This window comes from Crinia signifera, chromosome 2 (assembly GCF_055691185.1).
Source record: "Crinia signifera chromosome 2, ASM5569118v1, whole genome shotgun sequence".
In the NCBI taxonomy this organism is placed as follows: Eukaryota; Metazoa; Chordata; class Amphibia; order Anura; family Myobatrachidae; genus Crinia; species Crinia signifera.
Window position 1 is genome coordinate 142774279 of NC_139218.1, and position 19145 is coordinate 142793423.

Below are 19145 nucleotides of genomic sequence, written 5' to 3' on the forward strand. Positions count from 1 at the left end.
GAATGTAAGTATGTATTGTTATTTTTATGAATATATCTCTAGTAAATGTGTAAAATTGAAATTTAATAAAAAGGAAATAAAAAAAATAAAAAAAGCTATTGGTTTAAAAGTGTTAAACGGATGAAAGTGTTGGTGTGGCTGGGTTGTCTTGGTGTTGCACAGTATAATATTTAAGAAATTTAAAAAATGCAACTGTGCGCACTAAGCAGCTGGTCTAGTCAGAATCACACTGAAGGGTTCCTTCTCCCTTCACCATATAACACCAAATAAAGTAAAAATTGATTTGACTTAACTAATTTTATCAGATAACCATAAAAGATTAATCATACATCTCACAGTAAAAAAACTTAAATAAACATAACACTTTGCATAAAAAATCCACACATCCTTGTGAGACAAACAAGCGGTAATTACAAGATACAGTAGGTATGAACTGAAGGGAAACAGTTTAATATGACTTTGGTTCAATATTATACCCAAGTATTAATTCTGCTCCAAGTCTGGTGTATCTGGCGAACAGCTGTGCGGTCCTCCTGCTCACGGTGCTCCGAACCCAAGCGTTCCAACCCTTTCACTCGGGTCTTTCACAAGGTCAAATGCAGTATAGTGTGGATAAATAAATCTTTCCTCACACAGCGGATCCCTAATTAGAATTTCACTACAAGTCCCACAATCCTCTGTTGTGCATAACGCGACGTCACTTCTGGTTCCGTTTGTAGTTCAATATCGGCATCATATATCAAAAACGGAAAATGCAGCTGTTAAAACGTAATTTCTAACTTTTTGTGGTACTTGTTTAGTTTCACAGCGGCACTTTCCAGTAGATCGTATGCAAATCGCATGTGATATCCCATACGATTCGATCTGCGATGCGATTTAGCCCACCCACACTATCCATGTCAGCCTGAAGCATGGCGAGCGCAGCGAGCCCCGTGAGGGGACGCGGTACACGTCCTACGACCTGTTCATACCCCCACTATCCACCTTGGCGTGGAGTTGATATTATAAAGTGTGGCGAGCGTAGCCAGTTACCCATGCCCGAAGCGTGGCGATCGGACGCTTAAAACAAGCCTGAAGTGTTGCGAGAGCAGCATGTCAAGTAATCCGTGTCTGCTCGCCACGCTTCGGGCTCGTTTTCCGCGTCCCCTTGCGGGGCTCGCTACGCTCGCCACACTTCGGGCTCGGTGGCTCGCTGTGCTCCCCACACTTTATAAAATCAACTCCACGCCGACATGGATAGTGGGGGTATGAACAGGTTGGGAGGACACGTACCGCGTCCCCACGCAAGGCTCACTGCGCTCGCCACACTTCGCGATAGTGGGGGGGGGTGCTAAATCGCATCGCAGATCGAATTGTATGCAAATCGTATGCGATATTGTATGCAAATAGGGCGGCCATCATTTCCTGAAGGCAGCGTGTTGCCCATGTTTTCCAGGAGTGCCTAGGCCAAGGACTGTGCCGTAATGCACAATTTCCTTGGCCAAGCAAGCTGCTTGAGTAAGGTTCCAATTCTCCCCACATTACTATTGTAGCAGGTGTGCCTTTTCTCTCCAATTGGATGACTGTGCTAAGTCACCAGTAGATAGCTGCTGCTTTTGTGTTCTTTACCTGTCTGATTTCCTTTACTACCTATTTATTACATTTCCAGAGGAGGGGGTGGGGAGGGGCAGATTAATGACTTAATTATATGGTAATTTTAGCCACATCTCAATTCAGATTTTGCCCAATTGCAACATTTTTCCCGTACAGAGACAGGGCATAATGCCAAGATTTTCCTGGCTCCTTCATTGCCTCCCAGCTACTTCTCCTCTCTGGGCATCTCCCAGAGAAGAAAACATTAAAATAGGTGAGTATTTATGTTCTTGTAAGGAACTTTTGTTAATGGTGTGACTAGCAATGCAAATGTTTAAAATTAACAGGTTCAACAGGTTATTTGTGACTGCTTACAAAACACACATCACTTTTACTTTCTTAGCAGGTTTGTAAAATGAATCCTACTGTAAATCATAACACCTTCTTTCTGTGCATATAAATGGCTAGAGAAATAACACTAGCACACAGTACTTAGAAGTATTCAAACCCCATGCTTGGCTTAGCAGGGACGTGCAGTGAGGTAAAAGGCTTATGAGTCCGTGGCAAGTACCAGAGCCAGATATGCACACAATATATGAGCCATGGGGTACATACCGACATTATACACATGTACAGCAGTATACACTGCTGGAGATTCGCTGAGTTTTGATAAGAGATGTGCAGAAAAGGTAGCCAGGTGAGGCACTGCCTCACCTGCCATAGACTTTTTACTCCAGAGTTTTGACTATAAAAAAATTATTAGAATACTACAAATAAGAACGCCGGTATATATGCTAGTATCGCAGGAAAGGCTGTGCCTCACCTGCCTCATCCCCCCGCACGTCACTGGCTTACTGCATATTTGTCTAATGCGGCATACACATTTTCTGGGGGTCACATATTTGCTCTCAGTATTTCCTGGCAGTCACATATTTGCTCTCATTATTTCCTAGTGGTCACATATATGCTCTCAGTACTGACTGGTGGTTAGAAAGTTGCTGATGTAAACAGAAATTTTCCTCTACTGCACATTTGTCATTACCTGAGATTTTACTTTGTGTGTGCATCAAATTAGTAGCACACATTTGCATGTATTTGCATTCATGGGCAAATGTAAATGAGAGTGAGAAAAGGTTGGCATGGGGGGAGGTGGCACAAATTATATCTTGCCACTACCTACCACTGCTGCCGATACTGTGTATCCACTGCTCCTATCGCTGCTGTCTGCCTGATGCAGCTCCCTTTGGCCATGTGTTGTACTTAGGGTTGACACCTTTTTTCGGATTTCCGGGATTCTCCCAGATCTGGTGGCTACCCTCAGTGGGGCTTTTCCAGTCATCCTCCCGCTGCGGCGATGCCCGGCTAAACCCGCTCGTGTATGTGCCAGCATATTACTCCCTATCCCTACACTGTGGCCAAGTGTCAAATAGCTCTCCGGCGTTGCAAGTAATAACTACATCACATGGCGCGCACAGTATGACAGGCGTCATGCAGTGTGTCCCTGCACTGTCCTGTCTACCCGGCAGCTGAACTGGAGGAGGTTATTTTTCCACCCTAGAGGAGGAGCAGCCAGCCCACTGCCCAGCAAACACAGAGTGCTGCAGAATTTGAAACGGGCAGCGTGATGTGTGGATCTTTTGGGGAGGTGGCTGCATTGTGAGGGTAAGTGGCTTAGTGGATTAGTGCAGTGGTTCCCAAACTGTGCACCTAGGCTCCCTGTGGTGCCTCGGGACACTTGCAGGGGTGCCTCGGGTTGGTCGTCCAGGACCAATTCAAATTATTTATGATCAATTATTTCTGAACAATACCAGTGCTGGTGACTGCTAATCATAAAATGTGTACAATCAGAACCAAATCCTGCCCTTTACCACATAACTAAACCTAAGAATCACATATAAACACAATCTACTTAATTTGATATATATTTTTGGGGGCCTAGGAGTGCCGTGGAAAAAATCTGATACTCTAGGGTGCCTTGATTAGAAAAAGATTTGGAATCCCTGGCTTAGTGTAATATATATGTACTTTTTGTAGAATTTGATTGTTCCTGTTTGCAGTGACAGATTAAGGTCTAAATAAGCCTGGAGCTGAAAATTATCAAGGGCCTATTATGCAGTGTTCTGGTTGGGTGGTCTGCTCATGGGTGTGTCTCTATTTGTATAAAAACATTCAACTAATTAACCAAATAGGAGAAATGCAAAGGGTTTACTATAGGGTGGAAAATGGCAAAGAGGTTGGCCTGGCACAGAAAAGAGGGAAAATAGAAGCTGCAGATACTTAATTTCCAACGGCAGCTGCAGACTTTGGCCTTCAGTGCCAACTATGTATTGCCAGCATTAAGAGCACACATAGAGGTATACACACAAACACACACACATAATATCTTCCCCAGCACTCCGGAGTCTCAAATCTGATTTATCTCCTTAGCAGTAAATCCATTTTATACAGTCGAAGGAAAGTAGGCGGCACACATAAGGCTCCAAATTTATTAAGAAAAGTGCTGGTGCAGTTTAATGCATATATATATATATATATATATATATATTATATTGTATTATATTACAAATTCCGACACTCACAGGATGCAGGGAGATATATTGTCGGTTGCCCCACCAAAGGTGCACCCACAGGACACCTATATCCTAAGATACTTGTGGGGTGAGGCGTTACTCCAGTCATAAAAAAAAAAAAATACAGAAAGCCAAAACTTGGTAAACAACATTTCAGCAAACTGTCACTTTAAGCCCTGGAAAAACATCATCCCCTACTCTCAATATCTGCGTTTACGCAGAAATTGTACCAATCTGGATACCTCTGAAGAGCAATCTAGGGTTTATAAACAGAGGTTTAGAGAAAGGGGTTATCCCCAGGAGATTGTTCAATCTGCTCTTAATAAAGCTAAAAGCTCAGTGCGGGATGAAATTCTTCACTATAAAAGGAAAGACCAACGTGTGGATAACAAAAATGATTGTTTGTTCTTCACTAGTTATAATAGTGCTGAGAGAGATATCTCTCAAACTCTTAAAAATAATTAGCACATCCTTAAACGGGACCCGTCTCTTGGTCCACATTTGCATGACACTCCAAGAATTGTATATACACGGGCTAAAACAATTAAGTCTATGGTATCCAAAAGCCAGCTAGACACTTTAAATCCTAGTGAAACTGTTATCCCCAGTACCACTTTTTTGAATTTGAAAGGCTGTTTTCCGTGCAGCAGGTGATAAGCCGCCCATACACTTTGTGTTTCCCGGCGGTGCGATGTGTGCTTTGAGGTCCGCGCTCCCGCGGCACCTCATCGCACAGTACAAAAAGTATGTGCTGCACATACTTTTTGTACTTGCTTTTCATCACATCGCATCGCATTGCATGTACAAGGCATGCAATGTGATGTGATGGACGCTATTTAAGCCCACAAGGCACGCCGGGATCGCAGCGTGAATGGGCAGCATAAGATCTGTCCTTTGGAAAGGTTCTTCCTTTAAATCTCATAGTGGTGACCCGTTTCGGGTTAAACAATTTATTAATTGTAACTCGACTTATGTGGTTTATCTGTTGGTCTGCCCGTGTGGGCTCCAGTATGTCGGGAAGACTAAAAGATCCTTGAAGACCCACATACTGGAGCACACACGCAATATAAAACATGGCTTTTTGAACCATAGTGTTTCAAGACACTTTAAGAGTGTCCATAACAGTGATCCCTCTTGCCTTTAATTTAGAGGCATTGAAATTGTGATGCCCAATAAGAGTGGCGGGGATAGAGACCGTGCCCTCTTAAGGCGTGAGATGTTTTGGATCATAACCCTCTATACCAGTGGTAGCCAACCCTAGTCCTCGAGAGCTACCAACAGTTCACCTTTTCCAGACAACCTAGCTGCTGCACAGCTGCACTCATTAATCACTGACACATTTTAAAAGATACACAGATGGAGCTAATTAGCTCACTTGTGATTCTGTGAGGAGACCTGCAAAACATGCACTGTTGGTAGCTCTCGAGGACTAGGGTTGGCTACCCCTGCTCTATACCCTTACTCCTGCGGGTCTAAACGAGGGTTATGAAATCACGCCATTTATTAATCAATAACTTTGACTGTTTCTTCGCTCCTTGTCATCTTTTACTGTATCTTATAAGAAGCTGATTTAATAATCTTTCTTAGGCGGTTTCTATATTTCTCTCTTTATATATGCTTTTTAATTGTCAGAAATTTCTGTTATTTTTTATATTGTAATTGGCGGTTATTTTACTACAGTATGTGCCAATTGGTGTACTGTATGCCTCACAAGTATGGTCCTAGTGACTAGTCATATCCCGGTGCATTTTTTATTTTGCATATAGTAGAGTAGGTGAATATACTATTTTTCTAATCGGGCCAAAAAACCTCAGTTTATAAAAAATACTTTTATATTTATACTTTTTGTCTCCATTAATAGTTTTTCTCATTTGTGGTAATTGTCTCAGTCCTGTACTGGGCTGCGCTTACTTTATTTAGTCAGTAATAGTAACAATATAGACGCACTGATTGGATGGTCACAGCGATTTATTCTGGGAACTGTCAGTCACAGGTCACGCCCTCTGATGAAGTTTGATTATGAAACGTGTTAGGGCGGGGCCTGTGACATCCGCTCCGACTGATGCCTGTCTCACTCTTCCAGCACTGTTCCCGTGTGGATTCCCGACATGCTTCAATCATTGACGGAGACTCCAGTGGGGGTTTGTGGTTTCGAACGGTGTCCCAGCTTGCTGGTAGGAGTTTTGCTTTGGCATTCAATCGTGAAATCTTGTGGTACCCAGCCCACAGCGCTGCATTGTTCGGTAAGAGTACGCCGTTGCTTTTCCTGGACCCTGCTATTTTATATACTGTTATTAATATACTGTAATTTATGCACTATGGAGCGCCCCTCCTGTCCTTCTTTTTGGCATATATATATGTGTATATATATATATATATATATATATATATATTTATTACAAATTCCGACACTCACAGGATGCAGGGAAATATATTGTCAGGTGCCCCCCCAAAGGTGCACCCTCAGGACGCCTATGTCCTAAGATACTTGACGGGGTGAGGCGTCACTCCAGTCATAAAAAAATACAGAAAGTCAAAACTTGGTAGACAATATTTCAGCAAGTTTTATGTGGTCACCTAAGTTTACCACACCATATACCCCTTATACAAATAATTCAACACAATAGTAACCCCCTTATACTGTACTTGCCTCTTACACATTATGTCACATGGAATGAGGCAAAATTCAGACTATGGCACATGGATTAAGTCAAAATTCACATTATGCCACACAGATTAAGGCAAACTTCACATTTTGCTACATGGATTGAGCCAAAAGGCACACTATACCAAATGGATTGAGCCAAAATTCACAATATGCTTCACAAACAGGACCATTATGCGCCAAAGGCGCTCATTTAACGTTTACACCGTTACATGTTAAGCCACACACCTTAATGTCCATTACGTATTATGCCAAACACCATAATGCCTATTTAAAATTAAGCTACATAAGTGCTACTTACCTACATGATCATTGCCAGGGGTAACATGCTTTTTGCCATGTGGGATTACATGCTCATTGCCAAGGGGGATACATACTTGTAGTAACTGGTGGACAGCTGCCGCCGGGCAGAAGTGACAGCCAGGCAGAGAGCGGGGGGCTGCCCGGCTATATTCAGAGCACTGCAGGTCCCGGCTATTTGAAATAATACCCCTTTCACACCAGAAAATGCAGGGATTTACCCGGGAATATGGTCCCAGGATCATGCAGGGACATGCTGGCCCCTTTTACACCAGACTAGTCCCTGCATTTTCTGGAGTGAGGGGGAGAGAAAACCACCCCCCTCCCTTTAACCTGCTATATTAATTAAAAAGCTATGTCTTTGGAACCAACTGATCCATTTACATGGGACAAGTATCATATTGAATAACTTTTAAGTGGGCTTTGCATGATTTTGGTCCTATGAAACTGGGCCATTTGGTTTCAGAGAAATCTGCCCTCAAAAAACATGAACAGCCATGAAATTACATTTCAGAAATAAAAAAAAATTGGTTTACCCACAATATATCTGGAACCAATTAACGCATATGAACCAGTCTTGTATCAGATTGAAGGCCCATCGATTTTGGTTCAAATGAGATCAACATTGAGCTTCTGTGATGCCGGGGATGGGGGGACTGACAGCCGCCGGAACTGGGTGGGGGTCGGATTTAGCGGGTCCCATGTTAGCCTATGGCGAAAAGGTTCCAGCTTTGCCCGGCGGTATTTCTAGTTCCCGGGGGGCTAGCGACATCATTACTTTTGTCAGAAATGACAGGGGGGCATGTGCCCGATTCCCCCTTCCCTGAAACCGCCACTGGTTGCAGGTGCTGTAGGCCTATTTGGATAGTGGGCCTGGAGCGGCAGCTATATCAGGCCCATTGTTAATCCGGCCCTGCCTGTTTGACATTCAACCACCGCATCGTGAAGACGTTTATCATCTGTTGTACATTGTCAAATTCAATGTACTGGGAAACCCCCTTTTTTTTTAGAAATTTCTGGTATGTAAAACTTACAACAAACTATTTTTTCCTGCATGCTCTTCCTCTTACAATACTATTAAGTACATTTTCTGTATATCATTTTCAGATACCCTCCATGGTTCATTTTTTAATTCCCTTTGTTGGGACCACTATGAAGTTTTATTAGAGTGAATGAGTTTAATTAGGGTGGCCAATCCCAGGATCGGCGGGATCCCAGGATTTTTCCACAAAATTCCTGGAATTCCAATCTATCTATCTATCTATCTATCTATCTATCTATCTATCTATCTATCTATCTATCTATCTATTATCTCTCTCTGTCTATATCTATCTATTATCTGTCTGTCTGTGTCTCTCTCTCTCTCTCTCTCTCTCTCTCTCTCTCTCTCTCTCTATCTATCTATCATCTTTCTCTCTCTAAAATCTATCTCTGTCTGTCTATCTGTTTATTTATTTATCTGATGAACCCCCTCATATGCCACCCATACACGGTGCGATGTGCACCATGCATTTTAAACTAGATTGCATTGCATCTATTTCAAAACACATACAATGGGCTCTTGCACCTTGTGTTTTGAACTAGATGCAATGCAATCTAGTTCAAAAAGTACCTGCAGCACATCTTTCATGTGCTGTGCCATGTGATTTGCGCGGGACCATGCATCTCATCGCACCACCCCATCGCACCGTGTATGGGTGGCAATAGTGCTCAGTTATTTAAAAAAAGGGGAGAACAAGAAGGTTACATACTCTAAACAATTAAGCATAAATATTGGTGGTGATACGACTGTGCTGCACGGCTGCCCGGATGCTAAAAATATACTCACATACATTTATATCTTAAGTAACTGAAATAAATTGAAATATACCGTATAGTGCATTACAGCAGGAACGTGCAGTCAGGGGAGGCAGGGGAGGCAGTGCCTCCCCTGTCATTAATGATTAAAATAATACAAAGAAGATCTTTATGACACATATTCTGTCATAAGTATCTTCCTTATATTATATATTATATATTATATATATATATATATTATATATATTATATATTTTTATATTTTAGAGGCTAGCAATCCTCTAACGTGGTGGCTGCAGGGGGACAAGTTACACCCCCTTTGTCCCGAGCGCCAAAGACTACTCCTTGGGATCTTCCTTATATTAATGTATTCATTTTTATTGCTGCATAGCGAGTTTAAATTGATTTTGGAGGCACCGAAAGTGGTGCCTCCATTACAAAAGCTGAAAACAGGGGGTGGGCAGGGGGCAGGGACATGCAGAGGGCTGCAAAAGCCCATTAAAAAAGCTATTCAAAGCGGCACCTTCAAAGCCAATATGAAAGCAACCCCTGTCACTGAAGCTGATATGATTGGCCCGGCTAACAAGTGGGCAGTGACGTGCAGTCAGGGGAGGCAGGGGAGGCAGAGCCTCACCTGTTATAACTAATAAAAAAATAAATCAAACATGATATTTATAACACACAATAACATATGCTGATGTTATAAATATCTTATTTGACCTTTTTCTTTATTAATTCTTTGATGGGAGTCCGTGGGGACAGTGCGGGGAGGCTGGGCGGCAGCGGGAGCTGTGCCTCAGGCAGACAATAGAAAACTGTCAGGCAGCTGGGGGCGGGCATAATGCGCAGGGAGAGAAATGAGGCTGGGAAGCCCATTGGAATTATATGGGGAAGCGGCATCTACTCCTCTGCCTCAATGACAGGGACGGATGCCCCAGTCACTGAGACAGATGTGATAGGACAGCGGAGCAGGCTGTCACTCACTGATAGCCTGTATCCGCTGTCCAGGAGCTTCAGTGTGTCAGTGAGTGTCTGCACGCAGGGAGGAACAGCAACACCGACATGTAAGTGTTTAGTTAATGCACCTAAAGTCACACACACACACTTTTATATTAAAAAAAAAGCCAAATCCCCCCCCCCCCCACTACAAACACATTGATTTTTATTTAGTAACCCCCTAGCCTAGCTAGCCTAGCACACATTTTATTTCATTATCCCCCCGTTCCCCCCTTGCAGCCCAGCGCGGCTGCGGTAGCGGGCTGCGGGCATTAGATAATAAATAATTGCCTTATAATAATTAATTATTTTGTGCTCCCCCCATGTTGGTACTTTAACTTTAATTCAGATAGGAGTATGATTTTTATTTCTCCATGTCCCCGGCGGCTCCTGCATCTCGGCGCGGCGGCGCGGCTATCACACACAGTCGGGGTGATAGCTGATAGCGGAGGCTAAATGCCCGCTATCACCCCGCAGGCCGCCGATGATCAGAGCTGCAGAACGGCGGTGCGGCTGGAGCTATGAGCCGGCTACGCGCTACCACACAGTACAGACTGACTGTGTGTGATAGCCGCGCCGCCGCGCCGAGATGCAGGAGCCGCCGGGGACATGGAGAAATAAAAATCATACTCCTATCTGAATTAAAGTTAAAGTACCAACATGGGGGGAGCACAAAATAATTAATTATTATAAGGCAATTAGAATGATTTCTGCGCCGTGGGGGCAGCCGCAGCAGGGAAGAAATATGTCGGGCATAAGTATTTATTTTCTGTAAAGAAGCAGGTAAATGTACTGTATGTTACTGTTCAATTTCAATTAAATGGTTAACCTATTGGGTCTATACTGTAAGTGTGTAAATCTTACTCTGATACTAGCCAGTGCCTCACCAGTCATTGACCTCACCGCACGTCACTGCAAGTGGGTCTGGCCGTGACAGTGCGTCCGTCTCTGGTTGCCGGTGTGGGGAAACTCCCAGAGCCAGTCGCACACACTCGGAACCCTGAACCTCGGATGACGGTACCTGCTGCAGCTCCAGGACCGGTGTGTGACCTCTACTCCGCACTCCGGTCCCGCAAGGCAGGAGCCTGGCTGCACGCTGCCTACTTGCCACTGTGCTGGACTGGCGTCTTAGCCGCGGATGTCAGGGCTGGAGCTGGTTCCCTTCATGTCTGCTTGCGGACTGGCAGCTAGCTGTGGAAGCTGTCTCCACCTGACGCTAACTGCATCCTCCAGGACCCCTGAGCTCCCCCCTTATTGCCTTCTCCGTCCCGCACTCCCTGAGCCTCGCTGCTAATTGCATCCTCCAGGACCTGCTCCCTGAGCCCCACTGCCACAGCTTGTCCCTCCCCTAGGAGTACCTCACCCGCTCCCAGATAATGCCATTGCGTGGTCTCCTGGTTGCCAGCTTTGCTGCCCTGGCGCTCACCACCTCTGCCAGGATAGGCTTCTCGGTGAGTACCCTGTAACTTCACCCCAGCCATTACCAGCTGCAAGCCCCCTGTTGGACTGTGGTTGCATGCATATAATGATGCTAATGGGACCTGGGCCCCCCCCCACCCATCACCCCCCCCCCCACACACACACACACACACACACGTATACAGTCAGTGTGGTACTATACTACAGGGCAGCACCAGCCTGAGCACAATATTTCGTGCCCATTGCCCATGCACTGTACACAGTGGCGTAATTTTGGGTCCGCAGCCCCGGCGGTGGCGGGGGGAGCACGCGCCATCGGGGCGCAGGTTTAAAGTGTTCTGATGTAGCCCAAGGGCAGCGGGCATGGTGGAAGGAAAAGCACTCTCTGGCTGTCTGTGTGCGAACCCAGTGAAGGGCTCTCCCTTCCACCATGCCCGCTGCCCTTCCGGCTTGCAATGCACGCTGCTTACTGTCACTGGGTATTTCTGGGCTCCCTGGCGGCGAATGTACTGGGATGGCAATTAGCAGGACAGCGCTGAGACCGTTTTTCTGCCTGCCTCGCCGCTCCTGGTCACAGTGATCAGATAGGCTGTCTGATCACTGTGGCCAGGAGCAGCGCGGCTGGTGGAAAACGGGGGCTGGAGCTGGCAGGACGCGGTAAGCAGGTGGGGGGGGAGGAGATGAGAGAGCGCCAAGCCCCAGTGCTCACCTCCGCCGGCTATTATCCCCGCGTCCAGCTTCCCCTGATCCCCGTGCTGCGCTGCCGCCTACTCCACTCGATCTCCGGTGTCTGCTGGCATTTAGGGGGGGGGAGGGAGGGCGCCAGATTTTTTGGGGCTGGGGGGAGCAAAATTGCTAGTTACGCCTCTGACTGTACATCTCCCTGGTGAATGTACCGGCTATGGGAATTTGCACTGACAACCCATGCCAGTACTGCAGATGCCCCTTATTTTTCAATGTGTGCCATATTGGAACATTAATGTACAGGCCATGACGGAGAGAGCTGCAGCGGCAGGACTTCAGCGGCGGGGTTTGCCTCACCAGCCACTGACCTCACCGCACGTCACTGCATTACAGTAAAGTAAAATGTGGACTTTTCAACCAGCTAAGGTTGATGGCAATAGTATCCACCAGTCAACTTTTTTTTATTTTACTGTATTGCACTATTTATTTCTGTTTTATTTCAGTTACTTAAGATATGTGAGTATATTGTTACCACCCAGGCAGCACAGATCTTATATATACAATACGCTGTGACACCTGGCAATGCATGTGGAATTATCACCACCAATATTTAAGTTTCATTGTTTTAAGTAACTTTCCTGTTTTTCCGTTTTTGTTAAATAAGTGAGCACTGAGAGGGAGTTCTTTAGATTTTTGCATTTAGGATATCTGTATTAGGTGAAGCGTACTCGATTTAGTCTATTATAGCTGCTTCTGCTCCTGTTTATCAACTTGTTATTTTTATTATTTATATATGCCTGTCTATATTCATCTATTTAATTTGGGAGTGGATTTACACACACACACACACACACACACAGACACAGACACATACAGATGGGACAGGTCTCATCATTGCAGGGGATGGTGATGGCGACGCCAGGCGCCATCCCCCGCCACCCACAATCTGTACAGCGAAAGGGGACGCGCGCGCGTCCCCTTCCGACGGCGCTTCCCCCGGGTCACCGCCGGCTTGTCGACGGTCACCCGGGGTCCCCACCGCCTCCCCGCACCCCCCCCTCTAACCCTGTCCGTCTCCCTGAAGCGGAGACGGACAGGGTTCCCGTCGCCCCGCCGATGGAAACTGAGACGCGCGTGCGTCAGATGGCGAGCCCGGCTGCTGGCGGATTGCCAGCGGTGACGTTCTGGCGATTCGCCAGCAAAGAAGAACCCGGCCCCATCTGTATATCATGGTAGAGGTGGCTCTTCATAGTAAAAATACAGTTTTTATTCCAAATACTTACACAAATATTTCTCATCCATTACAATCCTGAAGAAGGATACTCTAACAAAAAAAATTTCAAACGGGAAGAGATATTTTGTTCGGAGGGGAGGGGAGGGGAGCGTATAACGCGTCTCTCCTTCCCCCCTGACTGTGTCACTGGGCTGTCAGTCAATCAGAGCTCGCGGGCCGGCAGCCAATCAGGAGCCAGCCCGCGAGGTATGATTGGCTGTCGGCCCAGTCGCAGTCTGGGACATAGTGAAGGGGAAGGAAAGACGTGCGATTCGCTCTCCTCCCCTCCCCTTGTAAGCAGCAGCGGCGATGGAGGCGGCGGGGGAATGGAGGGGGACCCGGAGACCTGGACTCTGCTCTCCCCGGGAGCAGCAACAACGGTGAGTTGTGCTGCTGCTGGGATAATATATTCTGGGCATACTTGTGGGCATATATGTCTTGCACTGGGAGGGGCATATATGTCTGGCACTGTGGGGGGATGTCTGTCACTGGGCATATATGTGGCACTGTGGGGGCATATATTTGGCACTGTGGGGGCATATATGTGGAACTGTGGTGGTATATATGTGTGGCACTGTAGGGGGCATATCTGGCACTGGGAGGGGGCATACCTAGCACAATGGAGGCATATATGTGTGGCACATCTGGCACTGTGGGGGCATATCTGGCACTGCGGTGGCATATTAGTAATCAGCATCAGTTGTGCGGCAGTGGCGCGTGGGGCATAATGTGTAATGGGCATTACGGTGTGTGGGGAGTATTTTGTAATTGCCATCACAGTGTGGGGTCTAATAAGCATCATGGTGTGTGGCATAATGTGTAACTGTCATCACAGTGTGCAGCACAATATGTAATTGTCCTCACGGTGTGCAGCATAATATGTAATGTTCATCACGGTGTGCAGGGTAATGTGTAATTGGCATCATGGATAAACAGTGTATAATGATTTAAGTAGTCTGTCATTGTTTGGCCTTGATGTGTGAGGTGTACTAGGTCACTGTGTGGGCCTTTATATTTTCAGCCAGCCAACTTAAGTGTGGAAGGACAATGACAATCCCTGCGGTAGCCAGTGTCTGGTCATGCAGGTTGCAAAAGTGAGATGTAAGGTGATTGTTTTCCTGCTAAACCACACCCCTTTTTTATTATGCCATGCCCTTTTAGTTAAGCCACACCCCCTATTTCGGCATGCGCGCCTCCGGCACGCGCAATTTCATCACTACCATATTCTGTAAGGGGGGGGCGCATTTTTATTTCTTAGCCCTGGGATCTAAATTGTCTAGAAACGGTCCTGGTGCCAGACACCCTAGCACGGGCCCTGGGTGCTCCACAGGGCCGGATTAACAATGGGCCTGATGGAGCTATAGCTCCAGACCCACTATCCAAATAGGCCCATTTTGTAGCCCATTCAGGGCTTTCCAACGAGCCTGGCCCTGCGTTGCTAGCCCCCCAGGAACCGGAGATACCACCAGGCAAAGCTGGAACATTTTCCCCATAGGATAACATGGGACCCGCTAATTCCGACCCCCACTCAGTTCCGATGGCTGCCAGTTCCCCCTCCAGCATCACAAGCTTGTGGGTGATCTCAATCAAATCCAAATTGCTGGGCCTTCAATCTGACATCAGGCTGGTCCATATGGGTTAATTGGTTCCAGAGATATTGCAGGTAAACCGATTTTTTTCATTTCTTTTCTGAAATGTAATTTCATAGGCTTTCATAGATGTGCATTATGTAATATGTGCAAGAACACCAAAGGTAATAGTAAGATAAAAGAATTTGAAGCGAAGGGAGAAACCAAATAAAAGAATTCATGACATGTAATTCGAAGAATTTGGTATATGCATTGGAATGTGATTGCAATCTCCTATACATAAGAGCTCTAAAAGTCAGGTTGGCCGAACATATAGGTAACATTAAAAGAGGCTTGGAAACATATACAGTTTCCGCACATTACAAACAGGAAACATGGTTCAAACCCAAGATGTATAAAACGATTCTGGGGTGTTGAACAAATAAAGCCTACGTGGAAATCAAAGGATATAGATATAAGATTGGCCAAATCAGAAATGAGATGGATCTATAAACTTAAAACACTGACTCCCCACGGGCTGAACGCTGACTTCGAGCTCAAGTGGTTTTTATAGTATTTTATATGCTCTGTTCACGCATGTATTTTATCTGGTTTTCTTATCACAATCACTTGGTGTTACTTTTTTAGTATAATTTTGGATAATAATGAATGATTTTTAAGTATTTCTTCAGATGTGTAATACTTGTGTATTTTATCTTTTTTATATATTTATGTGGAGTTTATACTACAGTATGTGATGCAAACCCCGCCAGAGATAAACATTCTCGCCATAGATGCACATATAAAACACCAGCTGGAACACATAATAACATGGTGGAATGCAAACAGGAAGCTGGATGATTGTGCTATATCCGGAATACACGAAAGTACGGAGGTACCGCAAACTTCCGGTTCCCGCACGAGGAGCACCCAGCGGGCGGGAAAATAGCACATCACGTGCTTCCTGTTTTATGCATCAATGCAGGTATAAATAGGACAAGGAGAGCATAGTCTCTTATGCTTCTGATGAAGGACTGTTGGTCCGAAAGCGCTTAAGCACAAGAGACATATACAGGACCGGATGCCCAGAGGACTTTGCTGCTAAGACCAGACCGGGTACACATGGACGGTAACCGGAACTGAACAGGTGTCCCCCTACCTACAATATTCTGGAACTCTGCTGCATAACTCTGGTTACTTTCAGGATACCATACCATTATGGTGATATGCGATTTTTTATTCTTGATATTGTGAGTGCATTTTACGAATAAATTTTATGTGTGGTTTGAAAAAACAGTACTGCACTATTGGTCTGTATGTGGAGTCCCTTACAGTGTCACCGTGAAGGATTCCAAGGATTAAGAGATTCCTGATTGCCACCGTTGTGGAAATTACATGCTTATTGAATTGAAGTCACATGTGACTGTGAATACTAATAAAGATTTCCTCGAATACAGACAATATTGCAATATCTTTGGTTCTTTTGAAGTTCTTTCAGGTTAAAAGGAACTAAAAGAGAATAGAAGATTCCTGAGAGGAAAGTGTTCTTTAAATAAATACACTGGCACATGTTTGAATGATACCTTGGGTGGCGATATATTTTAGAACACGCTTGTAACTATTTGTGAATTTCATGGCTGTTCATGTTGTTTGAGGGCAGATTTTTCTGGAAACAAACAGCCCAGTTTCACGGGATCAAAATCATTTGAAGCCCACTCAAAAGTTCTTCAATATGATATTGGTTGCATGTAAATGGGTCAGTTGGTTCCAAAGCTATAGCTTATGAAGCATATTATGAATTGTTGCTCAATTTGTTTGGTATAGTGTGTATTTTAGCTCAATCCATGTGACAAAATGTGAATTTTGCCTTAATCTGTGTGACATAATGTAAATTTTGACTCAATCCATGTGTTAGGTTTCAGGTATGCACCCGCAGCCGAGCCTGCTGTTCAGGACAGCCACGGTGGGATCCTATGCTAACTCTGTTGACCCCACGAGTAGGGTGACCAATTCCTGCAGGAACTAGGCTTCACCTGTAGCCGCCACATTTGAATGGGCGAGTTAAGCCCGCCCTAGCTCTGGTGCAGCCAGGTGTTATGTGTGGACAAGGAACTGGGGACCCTCTCAGGGTACAGTCAAAAGGATAATCTAACTACAGAAGCCTATCTGAGACTTAAAGAAAAGGTCGTCCACCAACTGCGACCGTGTCGTATACACAATAGAAAAAATACACCACACCAAAAGCACACGATGAAAGACATGCACGGACACTGAGCACAGAATAAAGTCCCACTGGGAAGACACAGATAGGGGAAACTGAGAACACAGCAACTGCTGGAGAATTCCCCCTAAATACCAAAGTGGAGGGACAATGAACAAAGGAAAAATGCCCAGTAGGGCAACTTGCAAAAAGTGGAGAACCAAGTCCCTAGACAGGGGAACTTACAGCACCAGAAACGGATTGCCAGCCAAGAGGTGACCACCAAGGTGGATTCCCAGCAGCATACAGGCACAGGAGCAGATGGGATCAGGCAGGTGGACAGCGTCTGGACGGAAGCTAGCTTAACCAGCACAGGGCCAGGAAAAGCTGCACTGAGAGTATCAGACAAGAGACCAGCAGATGTCTGGTGAGCTCCTAACAGAGCAGTAACCTGACTAAGGGCCTGCAAAAGGAACAGGAAACTAGGAACTTCAGGAAGTAGAAGCTATCACTGGCTGGGCAGAGCTAGAGAGAATCCCCTATAAAGGGCTCAAGTGATTAATCAGCTGAAAGAGATCCAGACAGCTCCCAAGCTCTTCTAACGAGCTCCTTACCTTGCAGACTTGTAAATAAATTGAGCTCATAGAATACTGAGCTGTAATGCCTGTAATGCCACAGACCTACCACTGGAGGCCACCAGAGAGTCAAATGCCAAAAACAAACTAAACAGAACACAAAACAGAACTGAACCATTATTAATGGTTCATAACACTATGTACAATAGTGCAAATTTTGGCTCAGTCGGTGTGAATTTTGGCTCATTCCATGTGGCATAATGTGTAAGAGGCAAGTACAGTATAAAGGGGGTTACTATTGTGTTGCATGATTTGTATAAGGGGTATTTGGTGTGGTGAACTTAGGTGTCCAAAGAAAAGGTGATGAAATGTTGTCTACCAAGTTTTGGCTCTCAGTATTTTCTTTTATGACTGGAGTGTCACCTCCCCCCGCAAGTATTTTAGAACATCGGCGCCCTGCGGGTGCACCTTTGGAGGGCACCCGGCAGTATATCTCCCTGCATCCTGTGAGTGTCAGAATTTAGTTCCAGCTAGTGGAGAAGCTAGTGATTATACTACATTTTGGTGATTGTTTCCTGACATAAAGAGGAATCAGCTCAGCCCTTAAACCACTCCATTGATCCCGATGAATTGTTGATATGGTCCATATAGTTCTGGAGTCTTAAGGACCACATTTATTCTAAAGACCTTGTTAAACAGGTTATAATCTGGATTTTTTGATGATCACCATATATTGATGTTTTATTATTGTCCAAATTTCTTCACTGTACAGACCCCAGTTTAAGGTCTTAATCTTGCCATACCCCCGATGAAGTTGTTTTGATGAAACGCGTTGAGTGGTTTTAAAAAAGAATCTCTTATCTGAACGGAGTCTACGTTTTATTCTGGAAAACAACAGAAGACTACTTTATGAAGTGTGATCGGTGTATCACGTGGTTATAATCATATTGTTGGCTAGGTGGTACCAGGTTCAGTGCACTTCGATAATCCCTTTTGTTTCCGCATTTCTGTATCTAGACTCTCACTAACAGCATACTATCTATATATACTATATATATATCTATCGAGAACAGACCCTTGATTCGTGCCACACGAATTTGGATTACAATGCGGAGGCTGCCTTGCTTACAAGATCCCATGTTGGATGGGGGATAGGGAAATTCTGGAGTACAGTTGTAAGATGGCGCCCCTTGTGTTGATCTTTACACTAAGACCAATATAGCCTTAAATAGCTTTTTCTAAGCAAATCAAAAGAAGTCCATAAATTACAAAAGTTTATTAAAAGTCTCTTATTTTAAACAATGGCAGCAATTATTCCAGATTGTGATGAAGTGATGAAACTTGGAAACATAGCAAAATGAGAAAACCCAACGCGTTTTGTCCCTTCCTGGGACTTCATTAGGGGTTTACGAATAACAGGAATTACTTCAGACAACTTTTCATAATCAGGTATTCATAACAAGCTGGTTATTGGGTCCTTGTATAGTTGAAGTGCCCTTCCAGACAAGTGTTCAGGTCACCAGCTC

The 19145-nt window shown here is 45.0% G+C and overlaps 1 long non-coding RNA gene across 1 annotated transcript in view; it reads left to right on the forward strand.

The window, feature by feature from the left end:
• The window catches only part of LOC146060133 (uncharacterized), a 91195-nt gene that overhangs the window by 10423 nt on the left and 61627 nt on the right, over positions 1-19145 (forward strand). The window contains exons 3-4 of the long non-coding RNA XR_014470375.1: positions 1750-1846; positions 6226-6385. This is a non-coding gene — a long non-coding RNA (uncharacterized LOC146060133). The remainder of the gene's footprint in view (positions 1-1749; positions 1847-6225; positions 6386-19145) is intronic.